The sequence below is a fragment of the Propithecus coquereli genome, unplaced genomic scaffold, assembly GCF_000956105.1.
Source record: "Propithecus coquereli isolate 6110/MARCELLA unplaced genomic scaffold, Pcoq_1.0 Scaffold240, whole genome shotgun sequence".
Taxonomy (NCBI): domain Eukaryota; kingdom Metazoa; phylum Chordata; class Mammalia; order Primates; family Indriidae; genus Propithecus; species Propithecus coquereli.
Window position 1 is genome coordinate 1,236,195 of NW_012147953.1, and position 17,926 is coordinate 1,254,120.

At 35.4% G+C, this 17,926-nt stretch overlaps 1 protein-coding gene across 1 annotated transcript in view; it reads right to left on the reverse strand.

Moving 5' to 3' along the window:
* MARCH1 (membrane-associated ring finger (C3HC4) 1, E3 ubiquitin protein ligase) overlaps positions 1–17,926 on the reverse strand; it is a 306,701-nt gene that overhangs the window by 256,280 nt on the left and 32,495 nt on the right. The gene's annotated exons all lie outside the window — the stretch shown is intronic.

Here is a 17,926-nt window from a genome sequence, read left to right on the forward strand (position 1 = left end):
TATAACTGGCATTCAAAGAAGACTGTCTTTGACTTTTCATTCTTTCATTGGCAAATCTTAAGGAATTCGTAATACTGTCACCATGGCACTTGGGAATTGGAGAGAGAACAAAGATTGTGCTTTCTTGCTTAAGGAAACCATCCCTCCCCCCAAAGTGACCCCAAACTATACATTTCAGCTACTTTTTAAAAAACTCAGAATTTATAAAGAATAAATCCCAAATTTTCTGTTTGTAGTCATATACGATCCATGAATTTATGATCACAGGAGGATTTTAGGTAGATTGTTAGGAATCATTGAAAAGCTAATATAAAGGCAGACTGAATGTAATATTTTATGCTCCAGTTGCTGAAAAAAATCATCCCTGGACATTTACCTGCAAGTATTCTAAAATTCTTTAAGTAAACTCTGATTTTTGTTCTACTTAGAAGATGCTATGTCTAAATATTTTGAATTGTGCTGTGAAAATAACTTGAGTTATTTACAGTGATTTTTTTTTTAAGGAATAACATAAATCAGTGATGTGTACTGATCTGAAGTACAGAACACAATGAAATTTTGCATTTCTAAGCACCATGTATACATCCAGATCAAAATATATATTTTTGCCACCCTAATATGTGTGCTATTTCTCCTTCCCAGTCAATTCCTCTTCCTAAGAAGTAGCCACTAGTCAGACTTCTATCACTTTCCATTAATTTTACCTGCTTTTTAATTTCATACAAATAGAATAACAATCAAATATACTTTTTGTGTCTGGCTTCTTTTGCTCAACATTAGGTTTCAAGATTCATCCATATTGCTGCATATATAAGTCCTTCATTTTTTTTTTTGTTGCTGCTAAGTATTGAATACATAGTTTATCAGTTGGGCTATTTTTTTAATCCAATAGAGAATTTTTTTTTTTTTAATTTCAGTTGTTGGGGAGCTAAATGTTTGTGGTTAGACTGCCTATTCAGGAAATCTCATAGACTTAACAGATAGACATTCCCATTTCAAGTGATTATTAAAGCATAAATGATAGCAGTTGTTTGCAGAGTTTTGATAGCGCTCTAGCTGTCAATTCGATATGTTACCTTTAGGTTTCTCTGAACTTTTTCCCTACTCCATCCCTCAGAAAGTTAAGAATATCACCATGCTTTTACGTTATTGTATAGAAATGCACCCTAAACATCCATTCTATCCTGTAGCAAATCTACAAAGCTATGACACCTTGTTGCTTTATCTGTGATTTCCCCCATTAAACCAAAGGGCAAGACTATATATTTTTTACTTTAAATTGCTAATATGAAGCTTTCTGCTAGTTACAAAGTAGGCAGTCACAAATATCAAAAGTGATACTGTAATAGAAGTCAAATACATTTGAAAAGACTATAATTTACTTCATGTCTTATGATATTAAATATTCATTAATTAACATGTGAATGGTTGTATTTTTAGATAACTATGGCTATTTTTGTATTTTACAAAAATAATCATTTCCTTTTGAATCCCCCAACAGTTTTTGTTGCAAGTACAGTGTTTTCTACAGGAGGATTTTTAAGAGTTGTGTGTGTATGTGTGTGTGTGGTTGTTTTGTTTTTTGGTTTGTGTGTGTGTGTGTGTGTGTGTGCGCATGCATGTCAGAAAATCTTTGAAATTGGAAAGGAAAAGTAATTTTGAACATACAGTAGATATATTCAATCCAAAATTTCACTTGATTTGCCCAGGGCCTGTTCTCCGTAATTTCGCACATATTGTTATCAGGGCCTTACTGCATTCATAAAAAAAAAAAAAGATAAATAACAAAATGTAGTTCTCTTCTGTGGTGAGAACGCTAAACATAGATCAGTTAAAGATAGCTAGGTGCTTTGCTCCAATCACAGTTAATGTAATGTTACAGAAAGTCATTATCTTGACTATTCTAACAATGATTTAGAATTTCTCTTTTGCATGGCAAAGATGACTGCTGGTAGAATTCAGGTGATAAAGGAGTTTCTCATTTACTATCTGATTCTCCCTTATTAAGCCTCATTGTAAAGTGTTCCCAGCACCTTTAAGTCTGCTGAATTCTTGCTAAAATTACACAGTTGGAATTTCTGAAAGGAGGGGTCCACATGGTTACACATCATTGGGAAGTGGCATGATCATAACTCACTGCAGCTTTGAACCCCTGTGCTCAAGCCATCCTTATGCCTCAGCCTCCCAAACAGCAAGGACAAGCGGTGTGTACCACCATTCCCAGCTAATTTTTCTATTTTTGTAGAGACAGGGTCTTCTTATCTTGCCCAGGCTTGAACTCCTGGCCTCAAGGGAGCCTCCCACCTTGGCCTCCCAGAGCGCTAGGGTTATAGGCATAAGCCACCTCACCTGGTATATTTCTGAATATTTTAAAATAATATTGTCTCAATGTAAAACATGTTATTACAGAGTATACCCATTTCCTACCCTGAATCTGTAGGTATCTTTAAACTTTGTATTTCAATGATATCCAATTAGTGTTAAACAGCCTGTAGCTTGGCAATTACACTTTCCTTCCTGTAATATTATGTACATAGCTCAAGTACAGTGCCTACTTGATATTATTGTATTGTTAATAAAAGGTGGTAAGCATTTTCACTTGATGCTGAAGTCAGTTTCTTTTTCTCAATGTAATGGTATCTTTCCATTTCAATTTCATGTGAGTTCTGAGGGGGGAAAAAAGGAAATCCAGTGTTTGATCTCAATACTAAAGTCAAGAGTGTACTTTGGCAAAAGATCTTTATATAGGTACATTCTTAAAACTTACACAAATACAAAACCATCTTAGAAGAATCACTCAAAATCACTTATAAACCGAGCATTAAATTTCTGATTCTTGTAGCTGAAACAATAGCTACTTAAAACAAAGTATGCTTCTTAAGACATGGGACATAGCAGGCTATTTTCATTTATTTATTTCTCTGAGTACACCCATTCTTTTCTAAACAAGTTAATGTTTAAGGTGCACTCTTGACCAGAAAAGAAAAATAATCCTTGAGAAGCATAGTGAAATGATCTGTTTGAATAACTGTCATTACAGAACTACAATAGGACTACTTGTAGATGTCATCACTCGCTAATAAAACCATATTCCTGTAGGTCTCACACATTTTCACAGTAAGCAGCCATTTTCTAGAGATTTGAGAACTAAAAACTAAAACTTCTAAAAAGCAAGAACAAGTACCTCCAGTTTTGAGTCAACCAATTTTCTACAGCGCTGGCTCTCTAAGTGTAGTTCTCAGACCAGCCTTAGCATCATCCGGGAACTTCACAGAAATACAAATTCTCAGGCTCCATCCTAGACCTACTTGACCAAAGACTCTAGGGCCAGGGACAAGCAACATGTTTTAACAAACTCTCCAGGGAGTTCCGATGCACGCCAAAGTTTGAAAACCACTGTTTAATAGAAATAGCAAACTAAAAGTTAATGAAAATATGTGGAAGAAAAATCAGTGGCCAATAATCAAACTTTATATTAATAGGCAAAATCACCAATCATATTGACTAAATCATCAATCACCAATTATATTGACTAAGTCAATATAATTAAAATTTTCCTGTTTTCCACCTCTTGTGAGAATAGAGGACCAAATAGAAAGAGTTTTATCTTCCAGACAACTACAGCTATAAAAAAATGGCATTTCATGCAAAGTTGAATCAAGTATTCATAGAGATCCAAAATTTGTGCTAATGCCTTCTAGCTGGTGCATTAGAACCATAAAGATGCACAAATGACTTCATTTGCCCCTCACTGTTTTTTAAAGGCATTCCCTTGTAGTCATCTCTGTCTGTCTTGTCTTCATTTTCAACTGCATGTCCTACGCTCCTTACCCTTAGTTTTCTGTGTTTCAAATTACTCACTTAAAAACACAACCCTATTGGAAGTTTTAGTGATTCTAATTTTAATATGAGGCTGTAATAAAATTGTGTACTCCTAAGAAGCTTTTGAATAACCTATTTTTTTTTTGCCTTTAGATAATGGCCCAGATACATTAACTATCTGAATAATACATGATGACAAGATGGAATTCCATAACTATCATAGACACACACATACATGCCCATTTTTTTTAAAGAGACAGTGGTGTGTAATTAATGAAATGAAAGACATGGTTTCTAAGAAACATAAATGCAAACATTCTTAAACTCAAAAGCAAAGTTGTTGCAAAGCAATATTTGGCATTACACTTTTAAGCCCCAGATATTAAACCAAGTTTTTCTTACTGCACAGCAGTGACAGTAAGAAAAAGATTAAGTGTTAAATGTTAAATTTCAATTAAATTTTTCTGAATGAAAGTAAACATGTAAGAACATCAGTCTCTAGAGATAAAGTCATTAGGCTCCAAATTTTCTTTATGCTCTAGAGCAACAGTCCCCAAACTTTTTGGCACCAGGCACCAGTTTCATGGAAGACAATTTTTCCACGGATGGCAGGGGCAGGTTCGGGATGATTCAAGTGCATTACATTTATTGTGCACTTTATTTCTATTATTATTACAATATAATATATAATGAAATAATTATACAACTCACCATAATGCAGAATCAGTGGGAGCCCTGAGCTTGTTTTCCTGCAGCTAGACTGTCCCACCTGGGGGTGATGGGAGACAGTGATTGATCTGACAGGAGGCAGAGCTCAGGCAGTGCTGTGAGTGATGGGGAGTGGCTGTAAATACAGATGAAGCTTTGTTTGCTTGGCGCTGCTTACCTCCTGCTGTGCAGCCTGGTTCCTAACAGGTCATGGACAAATAACAGGCCCTGCCTGGGAGCTGAGGACCCAAGCTGTAGAGGACACAGGTTTAAAGTCATCGGACCATGTTGCCCCATTAAAGATTTAGGCATTGGTGTATTCCTTGTCAGCACTTTAGTTGGTGTGGTGCGATAGAGTAATAATGACCAGTGGTGTAGATTTAAATGTCACAATATCTATACAAACATAAGGCTCAACTGTGAAGTCTCTCCCTTTGTCCTTCTCTTACCTTGCCAAAATGCTTTACCCAGGTTTTTCTTTTTTTTCCCCCAAGGATTCTTTGAGGATACTTCTTTCATCAACTCAGATGTTTTGATTCTTCAGAGATCCTAATTCTAGTTTCACTCTGCTCACTATTTCAGGAAAGATGCCCTCTATACTTGAATCTGCCTGTCCTTGGAAAGATACTTAGATATTCTGTTCATCTGTATGCTAAGCTTACCAAAGAAGGCTCTGCTCTTATAGGCACAGGCCTGAATCATGAAGCTATAGGTTCAATTTAGAAGTTTCACACTAAGAACCCAATTGTTGGGAAATAAACGCCGTTTTCTCCAAATGGCATTCTAAGCAATACAGTCAATGTGCTAATCGCCATCTGTTTGATGTCCTCCTATTATTATAGTTCTCAGTTGGCTCCACATTCTAGGTAAGAGGGAAGAATGGGAGGGATGAGAGCATGATCAGCAACCCCCATAAGCCCAAAACAAGGAAACGAATCCAAGTAGAACACTGAAGAGAGGTCTCATCCCACCTCAGATCCCCAATCCCTTTTTTTCCACTCGGCTTCTCTTCCTTTCCTGTTGATTGGTGGAAACCCACCCTTTTGGGAGAAACTACTCCCCTCCCACCCAGCCATGTGGCTCAAGTGGGGGCTGCTAATACTGGTGCCCTGATACACCTTGGCCCCTGGGGTAGACACATAACCTATGCTGTGATGACTGACATTCGTTCTTAAGAATGTTTTAGCAAGGGACGGACTCACTCTCTGGTGGCAGAGCTGTGAGGACACGAATGGCTGGTCACCTTTTCCTGACTTCAGGAGGAAAATGAGAGTAGTGTTTGAGGAGGAGAGGTGAGAGAAAGCACCCTGGCAGCATTCGGTCCCAGCTACTCTCATCTCCAGGTACCAGGTTTCCCTTCCAATTTTATGGACCAATAAATCTGCCCACCTTAGTCCAAAACAATGTGATTACTCACAATAAAAATATTCCTGATAAATGAAGCATTACTTAACCAACTAAATTCCAGATAGATTAAGGAGATAAATGTGCGTGTGTGTGTGCGTGTATATATATGTATATATATATACACACACACACTATGAGATGTAGAAAAAAGCGAAAATCTCAGGATCAAAGAAAATTTTCTAAGCTTAAAAATGGAACATGTCGGGCTGGACACAATGGCTATGCCTGTAATCCTAGCACTTTGGGAGGCTGAGGCAGGAGGATCGCTAGAAGCCAGGAGTTTGAGATAAGCCTGAGCAAAAGAGTGAGACGCCCTCTCCAAAAAAATTAGTCGGTGTGGTGGCACGCACCTATAATCCCAGCTACTCAGGAGGCTGAGGCAGGTGGATCACTTGAGCCCAGGAGTTTGAGGTTGAAGTGAGCTATGGTGACATCACCGCACTCCAGTCTGGCTGACAGAATGAGATCCTGGCTCAAAAGAAAAAAAAAAAAAGATGCCATGAAAGAATGTCAGATAGAGTGGACAAAAATGGCAAGAACTTGAGTTTGTCAAAATTCCTAGACAAAATCGTGATTCGATAAAACATAGCACAATGTTAGCTGATTTTTTCACAAAGGAGCTGCTCTGTAAAATGGTTACATAAGTTGGTAAAGGCTAGTACTAAGGTCCCCAGCTGTAAATCTCTAAAAAACATTGAAAAAAGTTATCACTGTTAAAAAGAAATGAATTATAGGTTTTGGTCAAATGTTTATATACTGTGTATAAAAGGACTGTCTGGAAAGTATCCAGATAAATAGAGACAGTTACTGTATTAGCAATGGCTGCATACTTTCTGTACAGCCCTTGGATATGGATACATGTGAAATGGGTGTTCATACCCTTTTTATGGGTATGTAAAATGCTATTTTGGAAGCAATTTAATACTTTTCCCAAGATGCTTTTATAATCTTCATCCCATTTATTGCCTTATATGTTCATTTTTAGAAATTTATTCTAAGAGAATAATTCAGAATTACCAAAAGAATTATTATGCCTAAAGATGTTTGTAGAAGTGGCAAACTAGAAGTAATTCAAATGTATTACAATAAGGGCACTGCTAAATAAGATTAGACATTTCCATTTAATAAATATTATTTAGCTATTAAAATAAGGCTAATGATAAATCTATGATGAATTTATGAAAATGCTTCCATTTCAGTGTGAATATAGCATTTTAACGTGGAATTATTTCAGCTAAATTAAGATAGATATAGAACAAAATAGTAGAGATAAATACACTCAAAATTCAATAGTACTTAATTAACTTTGGGTAGTGAAATCATAGATAATTTTTTTTTGCTTCTTACGCTTTTCTGTATTTTTTTCCAATAAGTATTTATTACTTTTATTATACAAGTGTTATATGCAAAGGTTTAACACATTTCTAATAGTATTTTCTTAAACTTTTTCTTCTGAATTTCAGGATTGGCTCACTAGTGATTTGTCATTGGCTGTCTGGGTAATCATAGTACAAATCAGGCTCTTTCCTTATATTCTCTTGCCTCACTCCTACACACATTTTCTGCACTGCCACCTTTCTGTTGTGCTATTTTGTGACATAATATTTTCTGAGAAAAAAAATTACTTATGTGCAGATACTAAGTGACATTAGTTTATCTCCAACTAGGCAATGTCATTGCAACAAAAACCACCGCTAATGTAAACCCAATAATAAGTCCAGCTCACATAAAATAACATGTCCATTTCATTAATCACGTGCTTCTCCATGGTAACTACCTGGCCTTCCTGGGTAAGCATGTGTGATTGAAGAACACAATTGGCAGTCCTGCCCCTGCTTGATTGACCTAGTTTACTGGAAGTTCTGCAGCCTGCATTTGAAGTGCTTCTGGTAAAATAAAATTTCAAATGTAAGTATCAATTAAAATGCCTTTTCAATGTATGTACTTTAATATTGGTGAACAAAAGTGTTTTTTGGAGTCAGAAATAGCACTGGTAAAATGAGTACAAATGAGTCCTGTGTTCTGGAAATAGTAATGTGAGAAGGACACATGGGCACACATTTTAAATCCACTTCAGTACTTGAAGAGAATATGAGGTCTGTTGCTTAGGTGGAGGTCCGACTAGACTATCTCATCTACCTCGTACAGAGTTGAGGATTCAAAACCCAGCACCAGCTCTACTACCTCATCCCAAACACAGAAAGCCTTCTCTTTCCTCCTTTTGCCTCTTTCTTCCCTACTTGGATCTTTGCAATTGATTTCCAGCTTTCATTCCACCTTCCCTCTCTTATTTTATCTAATCTTACCCTATAAATGACAATTAACAACACATGATTTAAAATTTTAAATTTTAAACTGCTTTGATGTTGTAAGACAGATAATCAGTCTTCCCTGGAAAACTTTAAACAAGGGTCATGATTTGTGTCAGACTAGCATAGCTGTTGGTTATGCAAAATGACTCACTGATACTAAGAAAAAACTTTTTTACCAGCATTGACCTTTATAAAGCAATAGGTTCCAGAAAAATCCAGCTGAGACCTCAACTTCTAATCCACTCTGCTGTGACATTTGCATTTTATAATGGCATCTATAATATTTCACACTTTTCTATTTATTTCGAAATAGCATTTTAGTCATAAATACCATTTCTGCCCATCTCTTTGGTATAAGAAAATTTCCACAAGAATTGAAAATATTAAATTGCTGTTTGGCACATCCTCTTCTATTATGAAGTCCTCCAGGATTTTAGAGTAAGTCTGAGAAAAATATCACAATTTGTATTGAAATCCGGAACTACAAGAAGGAAACAGTATCTGCTGAGGATATTATTTATGTGCAAAAGATATCACTTCTTGTTTCCTTTTATATATTAATAATACATATATTGATATATGTATTACATACATATATTAATATATGTATTACATACATATATCAATATATGTATTACATACATATGTACATATTCACATACATATAAAATTCAAGTAAACACATATATAATATATATGTGGTCAGTTTTTAGTCAAACTAAAAATATTTCGAAATAAAAAAATTTAAATGTTAAGGACTGATTCATATTGTACAAATAATGAAGTAATAGAAAGAAGAAATGCTATAGATTTTCGATGAGATTTATCCTCCTATACTGTAATCTTTCAGGTTCAAGAACTTTTAGAAAACCTCTTTTGCTATTATTTGTTGTAAATGGTGCTGTCCGAAAAGTTTTAAGCGACACTCGTCAGACTGGAAGACACTACCAGTTTGAATGCCTGACCTCTAAGATACAACTGGGAAAGGCTGACATAAGGCGCCCGCCATAAACACAGCTTCCTGTGTCAGCCTCTAGGACTGCCCTTGTACATTTGGACTCTAGCCTTGATGTAGACAACTGAGGTTGCTGAAGTACTGTAAAATAAAGGGAAAGAGGAGGAAAGTTGGGAAAATTCAATGTGTTAGTCTGAGGATGCCTTCACTCTGGGCTGATTTACCATCTTTAGCAATATTAAGCTCAGAATTATAATGGCGCTTTCCACAATTTCTAATTCAGTGATATTTTTAAAAATTAATCATAGATAAATTTTAAAATGCCCTCAAATATTTTCAATTTTCCCATGATGTCTATTTTTGCCTTCTTTTGTAAAGCAGCAAATACCCATTCAAGTCGATATATGAAATTAACCATCACACTGAGTTACTAAATTGTTGTGAAGATAAAATGTCATAATCGATGTAGAGCACAGTGTCTACTAAATGGTAAGTGCTAGATGAATGTGAACGATTATTCTTATACTAAAGTTTTTTTGATGCCTAGGACTGCATACTCTTTTGTAATAAATTTTTCTGGGCTTTCCCTTCATCTGTAATTAAATTGAATTCCTTCTTCTTCCCAATATATACTTTCAGTCAAGGCATCAGAAATTTAATTCTGCCATTCCCCCCATGTTCTCTCTGGAGAACCCTGACTAAAACATTCATATATAACTTGATTCTTATTCTGTAGATGAGGAAGCTGAGGCTTAGAAATATTAGGTATAGGTCCACAGTGTCTGATTCGAAACTTTTGGAACTAAATGAGCTTTGGAATTCAGAATTTTTATAATTTTACTTTAGAAAATAATATGATACATGAGGTATAGACTGTATAACAACACAACAGGGACTAGGACAATACCAGCAGCAAAACATACTCTTCACACTAAGTAGGATTAGTAAAGATTATATAAAGCTCATGTCAGCTCAGGAGGGGTGGGGTATTGCAGCCAAAAAAATTACAAAGTCATTGGGATTTTAGAGCTCTGTGGATTGAGGAATTATGGATCTATCACTGCTTGAAGTTATATTCCTGGTCATTGGCTGATCTGAGTCTTGAACACCATCAAGCTGATTTCTCAGCCCATGTACTGCCACTACACCACATTCAGTGGTTTCAAGGAAGAAGAATACAAGGCCCAAAGTGGAGTAACTCTCACAGCGCCCATCACAGAGGACCTGGAATTCAAATGCATATTTGCCCAACCCTCAAATATTGCCTCTACTGCCAGAATTTTATTTTCATTTCTTTGTATGTTAATTGATACCTTGCCTCAGTTTTGAGGAACTACCTTATTATCCTGGTTGGTTGCCTGTAAATAAGAATTATTATTCATGGCACTATCCTTCTGCCCTTAGATTTCTCCAGGACAATGCACAGAATGCATTTTTGCTAACACAACCAGAATGTTATATTAGAGTATTATATGAATGTGAAATAAAACTTCCTGTAGTCAATTGTATTTTTCGAAATAAATTAAAGAACAAAATTTGAAATTGTGCTATATCCACTCATATTTGAATACATAAATTACTTTCATTCACTTAATTTTGTTATATACAAGATTCTCATTATTAAGCAGTACCAATCAAAAATAAGTCTATAAAGTGACTAAATTAATTACAAATACCACACATCCTAGAAGTCAGCAAGTAACATTAAAAAAAAAATTTTCTAGCATGACTACAAAATTATTTGCTGTAGTCACATATCACTTAGGATGAAGAAACTTTGCCATATAATACAATAGAAATTGAGATGGACTAAAAGTTAGAAAACTTAGAATCCATTTGTGGTTTCAAAACTTATGTATCATGTGACTTCATGCAAATCATTTATTTTCTCTCTAGTTTTCCTGTCTATAGAGAACAAACTATCGACACCAGGATTGTAAGGTATTCACATCATGTACAGAAGCTAAAATTATTTTAAAATTTTATAATACCATAAAACATCAGTATCTTTTATTAGAATTTTATTGCTTATTATAAGAAATGCAGGAAATGTATACAAGTAGAAGAATTTTGTTACTGCTTTTGAAATTAGAATACGTGTATCTGCACTAGAAAATGGTCAGCATCATTTAAAAAACATTAGGATAGAATGAAAAGGCCACAATTACTAACTTCAGACATATTCATAAGTAAAGAAAATGTTTGGCTTGTTTGCCTAGAAAGTAAAATAGTAATGGCAACATTACTATGGTAACATATAAGTTTGCATTCTACCTTAAATCTTCCATGAACACATTTTAAGCTTTTTCTTCAAAACCAGAATAAGAAAAAGTTTGGATATTTTACTTTTATCATAACATGTCCCCACAATGAGTTTTCCATTTAAACTAAGACTTAAAAGCTCCCAAAGAGTCTAGTAATAATCAATGTCATATTTATAAATAAAATACAGTTTTATTAAAAACTGCCATACTCTAATTTTGAAAGAAACTTCTTTTGTGGTAGATCAAGAAAATTGCCAAGTAAAGCTATGTGCTATATTTTCTTATTAATAACAAATGGAAGAAATGTTGGCAGATCATATATATCTATTACTGGTAGTGCATTGCGCTGGTTGCATAATCCACATGATTACATTAAATCCTCACAACACACCTCATGAGTATTATTAGCACCACTTTATAGAGGCTTAAAGAGAAGAAATGCCCCAATGAGATTACATAGCCATTCTGAGGAGGGGCTGGGATTCCAACCCTGACAGACCAGGCTTCAAATCTCAATTTCTTTGCATTCTGCTACAGTTTATATTTTTGTGTTTTTCTCGTTCATTACAGTAAGATCCTTTCCTTCAAAGGGGTTGAAAAATTTAGGGATATCTAAATCTTCTAAGAATTTTGATAATTTTAATGCCTCGTCTATGTAGATTACATAAGATATCAAAATATTGTAAGAGATATCCAGGAAAGTATATATTTCTTTCCTCATAGAAAAATTGTGGGAACATTCTGCTTAACAACTAATATAGAAACATGGGAAAATGAACTAACCAAATGAAAATAAAAGCAGCATACATCTTTTTCAATAATCTTAACTTCCTTCATTTCTCCTTTTTGGAGCTGGAAAAAAGTAAATACTATCTCCAAGTAATATGTTCAAGGGAAATGCACATGTATTTACCAAGAACAAAATAGTAAACATTGTCTCCATGGGTTGCCAGAAATTACTTATTTCACAGCAACCGTATTGCACTCAGAGTTGCCTCATTTCTACTAAATGAACAATAAAATGGTACTTCTAAGAAGAATGTCTGGAGCTTGAGCAATAACTGTAAAATTAAGGAGACGTCAGTGAGACCAGATGTTTGTAATTACATCTAAACTGCTGTGAAGGCATTGAAAAATTGGCTGAGAAAAGAAATAAAACCTGAAGCTGATCAATAGGGAGGAGATTACTTCTCACACCATCCTAAGTGAACTTTTTGGCAGATCATTTCCATAAATTACATTGATCTTCAAAAAAGCATTTAGAACATATTAGATGGGTGAAGTAATACCTTAGTGTGATTTTTTTTTTAAATCTATGCAAGACAGTGCTTCATACCTTAGTGTGATTTTTAAAAATAGCATGTGGTTCAACTAAAATTTTTTACCTTCACACATTTTCCCCTCTTGACTGGACACCCCAATAAAACATTCATAATGATACTATTAATAATAATTTCTTATTGGTTAATACTATTTTAAAATTAATTCATAATTTTAATAGAATTTTTACAAATAAATATTTATTCTATATGTACTATGCGTCAGGCTGTGTTCTAAGGAGCATATGTTTATCTAATTTTGACAACATCCTTTTGAGATAAGTAATGCGACATGAGTTGCATGATATCAAATGTAAGAATATTTTGGAAATACCCATAACATGGAAAACAATGCTAGATGTGTCCTCCATAATTACAACTCACTCAGAATTACCACAAAATGGTGCCTCCCCAATCTTACCACTATTGACTTTGCTACCCTTCAGCTCTGGATGCTCTCCTGACCACACAATTTTATACAAACCCATTGTGTTTCAGAAAGCACATCATCTTTCTTTGTTGTACAATTGTTTCTATACTATGTCTCTGCTCTTACACGGATGTGAGCCACATTCGTAATCTGTTGCATTCAAGAATATGTTTAATAGGACAGCAGCCAAATAGTATGTACACTCAGTTAAATTAAAAATAAAATTTACCTGTGAATTAGGATTTGGTAGCATTTCTGTTAAGGTATATCTGTTGAAAGTATATTTGTATAATATACATTTTTGTCCGTGCTTCATGAATCCTGACAGATAAAAAGGATTCGTGCCCTAACATTCATTTTTAAAATCAAAGTGAATGAATGTTTAGTTGTGCTTAGATAATTCTTTTCTGATCTCTCTTGGTATGACTGAAACACATCAAATCAAGCATATCATTCCCATATTGCTCTGGCCACCCTTGCCCCCAACCCACCTCTAATCCCTCCCCTACATCCTAAACACTTCTATGTCACCCTCTGGAACTGCCACTCCCAAACCTGCAAAGCTCCATGTCCTCTACTTCTCAAAACATTTCTTTTCCTCATGTTTTTATTGAATTCTAGTTTGTGTCTCAGGACACCAGTCTCTCAAGTGTTCTCAGCAGTCTATGAACTTCCTGGTGGACAAGGGAAATTGCCATTCTGCCGGTTTCCATTAACGCTCCCGCACCGTCACTTCTCTTTCTGAAGCAGACACCGTCACATTTACCACCCTCTTGTTGCAAACAGCTGAAACCCTGCTCACTTCTCTTTCATTGAAGACTCTGGCACCAGGCTCACAGTCTTCTTTTCTGACCCAAACAGTGCTATTTATATGTCTGATGACAATATTCATCTTAATGATCCATCATCACTCTGACCTCTTTATCCTCCAGGCTCTTCTCTCTTGTTCCACTTCAACCATCCACTGCATGGGCACAGCTTGGGCCTGCCATCGTGTCTGAAGACCACACTCCCAAATCCACCTTTATTATTCAACTACATCTCCTACAACCATTTTTAAAACACACTCACACTTTCCAATCTTTTGTTCTTTCTACTGTTTCCTGATACATTAGCCTGCTTTCTTTACTTCCCTTCTTATCAAGCTGATAATCTATAGTATTTATTTTTCTGATGTTCCTTCCTCTGTGTTTTTTCATTGCACTTGGATGGTTGAACCACAAGCCTGAATGAAGCCACTGAATATATGAATTCTGTGTGCCTTACAGAGCAGCAGAACAGAAAGTGTCATAACAGATAAGATTTGTTCTATCAAACTAATGATTACCAAATCAAAAATGTCCTAAAATATCTCCTTTATACCTTACTATGTCTCTCTAAAAACACTCTCCAATTCACCACAACCATTTGAAACTTTAGAATCTCATCAAACCTGTGACACCTTCCAACCTCTCCAAATCCCTCATATTCAGCAGATGATCTTACCTCCTGCTTTACAAAGAAAACAGAAGCTCTCAGGTAGGAATTTCTTCATCTTCTCTCTCCACCCACCATATTCATACACATCATCTTATAAGCCAACTTGCATATGTATCTACACTTTCTGCCATTGCTCCTATTACAATGGAGTTTACCCCTTTGCCTAGATAAAGCCTTTATCTCAACTTACACTCTGAAAATCATAAACCAGATGATGCCTTTGCTGAACTGTGTATTCCACCTCTTCCTTTCACCTGATTCCTTCCATCATGTTTCAAATAAGCAAAAGTCTGTACAATCCAAAAATGAAAACAAACCTGTTAATAAATTTTAAAAATACTGATTCTATGTTCCCCTCCAGCTAATGCTCTCTCCTTCATAGCCCAGTTTCTAAAGGAGTTATCTGTATTCACTGCCTCCATTTTCCCAATGCAAGACTATGCCAATCTGGTTTCAATTCATAACACTCTACTGAAACAGTTCTTTGTAAGGTCAATGCTGATATTTACATCGTCAAATCCAAAAGATATTTTTTATTCTTCTTACCTGACCTCTCAGCACACTCTATAATGCTCATTCAGTTGTCCTTTTGAAGCACTTTCTTTCATAAACTTCCATGCCACACCCTGTCCTAGAGCTCTCACTCTCCAGCTGCTCCTTCGCTGATTTTAGAGGCCCATCCTTTGCTACTTGGCCATTTAAATTTGGAATTCCCCAGACTTTATTGTAGATTTTCTCATTTTATCCTCTGTCACTGGGAAAATCATTCATGTTCCCAGATTCAATGGCATAAAAATATGTATCTCCAACTTTACTCTTCAAGTTGCAAATCATCTACGCAAAGTTCAGTGGACATCTTATTTTGGGTATGCAAAAGAACTCAAGCTCATAATGGCTAAAATGAATTTTACTGTTTTTCTTACATTCTCCCCAAACTTGCTTCCATACCACTGTCCTTTACATCTAGTAATAGGAACCCGTCCATCAGAGTCTGCGAGTTGGAAAAGCTGGAGAGGTTTTACAGCCTTCTCTCCCTTCATCCCATATTCAAACCATCACTAAATCTTGTAAGTTGACTTTATAAATTTTGTGTACAAACACTTCTTTCTGTATTCAAACACCATGTCCATGAATTCTAGTCCATGCTATCTATCATCATCTCTTTCCCAGGACACTGAAATAGCCTATTATACCCACATCTATTCTTGTCCCACTTTGTTTCTTATACTTCAGGCTGAGCTTTTGAAAAAAAAAAATGCAAATATAATGTAATCACACCACCTACGCTTTTAAAATCCGTTACTGCTCTTAGGATGAAAAGCGAGCTTATTAACCTTGTCTACACTGCCCCTACCTCTCCAGCTTCATCTTGCCCCACACTTGGCCAGCTCACCCTGCTCCAATCTTTCTGGCCCTCTAGGCTTTCACACACACTATAATCTTTGCTTATAGTATGCATGCCCTGCACACAGAGTCCCATTCTGGGGCACTCTTCCCTCTCTTCTTTGTTCTAAAACTCTTACCCTTCAGATCCAACATAAGTGGTCACTTCTTCAAGACAGTCTTATTTTCTAATTATATGCACTTTTAACACAATTACTACTCCTCTGTAGCATCCACTGCAATTTCAATTTTACACTTTGTGTGTGTTGGTTATCTAATGAATTGCTATATCTCCAACTAGACCATGACGTCAAGGACCATGTCTGGCTACTGCCTACTATAGGGTTGGCAATAGTACATATTTAATATTCTACAGTAAATATTTGTCAAATATTAAAGATAAATATAAATAATTACAATCATTCAGGCTGATAAATTTGTGGAAAGTTAAATCACTGACAATATGAGGAAAATAAAAAAATACTATGGGACAAAAACTTAAAAGGTTCAAAGAATTTAAGCTAAAAATTAGTCATGAAAATTTTGTTAGCAGGATTAGAAAATGACTGCCTTAATCAGTTTTTAGGTTCTCTGTAATTTATCATTTCTTTCCTAATTTCATTTAGAAATGACTAATTCCACAAATCAAGGAAAATCTCTTCTTTGTAGAACAAAAGACCTTGAAAATGGAAAATTGCAGCTTCAAATTCTAAATCTCTTACTTATACTCAAGGCCTTGGGAAAAGAGTTTCTCTTTTACTAGGTCAGAAAAGAGAATGACTCAGGTACAATGGCACTTACGTGGGAAAACACATCTATAGCTCTGGAGTCACAAAACACAAGCTCCTTTGGCAAAGAAAGCACAGAGCAAGTTTTCCTCTATATAACTTCACCTCTGCCACTGGTAGAAGACATGCAAGGATATCTGTGGGTTTATGAGACAGAGTAATCAGATAAAATTAATAAAAGCATAACTTTGCCTTATTTTTACTGCTTTGGTAAGCCTTCTAATTACTTTTCATTTATCCTGTCGTTTTAACCATGACTTTAACTTTGCATTTCTTAGACACACATCATTTGTCGTTTGATCTCTAAGTTGGGAATAAAAAGAACTATCATGAGAGCAAACAGACAACCTACAGAATGGGAGAAAATATTTGCATGTTACACGTCTGATAAAGGGCTGATAACTAGAATCTATATAGAACTCAAGAAAATCAGCAAGAAAAAAATCAAACAACCCTATCAAAAAGTGGGCAAAGGACATGAACAGAAAGTTTTCAAAAGAAGATAGACTAATAGCCAACAAACATATGAAAAAATGCTCAACATCTTTAATCATCAGGGAAATGCAAATCAAAACCACAATGAGATATCACTTATCTCCACTTATTTCCACTTATCACTTTTTTATCAAAAAGTCCCAAAACAATAAATGTTGGCGTGGATGCAAAGAGATAGGAACACTCATACACTGCTTGTGGGACTGTAAACTAGTACAATCTCTGTGGAAAGTAATATGGAGATACCTCAAAGAGCTACAAGTAGAACTACCATTTGACCCAGCAATCCCATTACTGGGCATCTGCCCAAAAGAACAAAACACATTCTATAAAAAAGACATCTGCAATAGAATGTTCATAGCAGCACAATTCACAACTGCAAAAATGTGGAAACAACCCAAGTGCCCATCAATACATGAGTGGATTAATAAAATGTGGTGTATGTATACCATGGAGTACTACCCAGCTACAAAAAACAATGGTGATCTAGCACCTCTTGTATTATCCTGGATAGAGCTGGAACCCATTCTACTAAGTGAAGTATCACAAGAATGGAAAAACAAG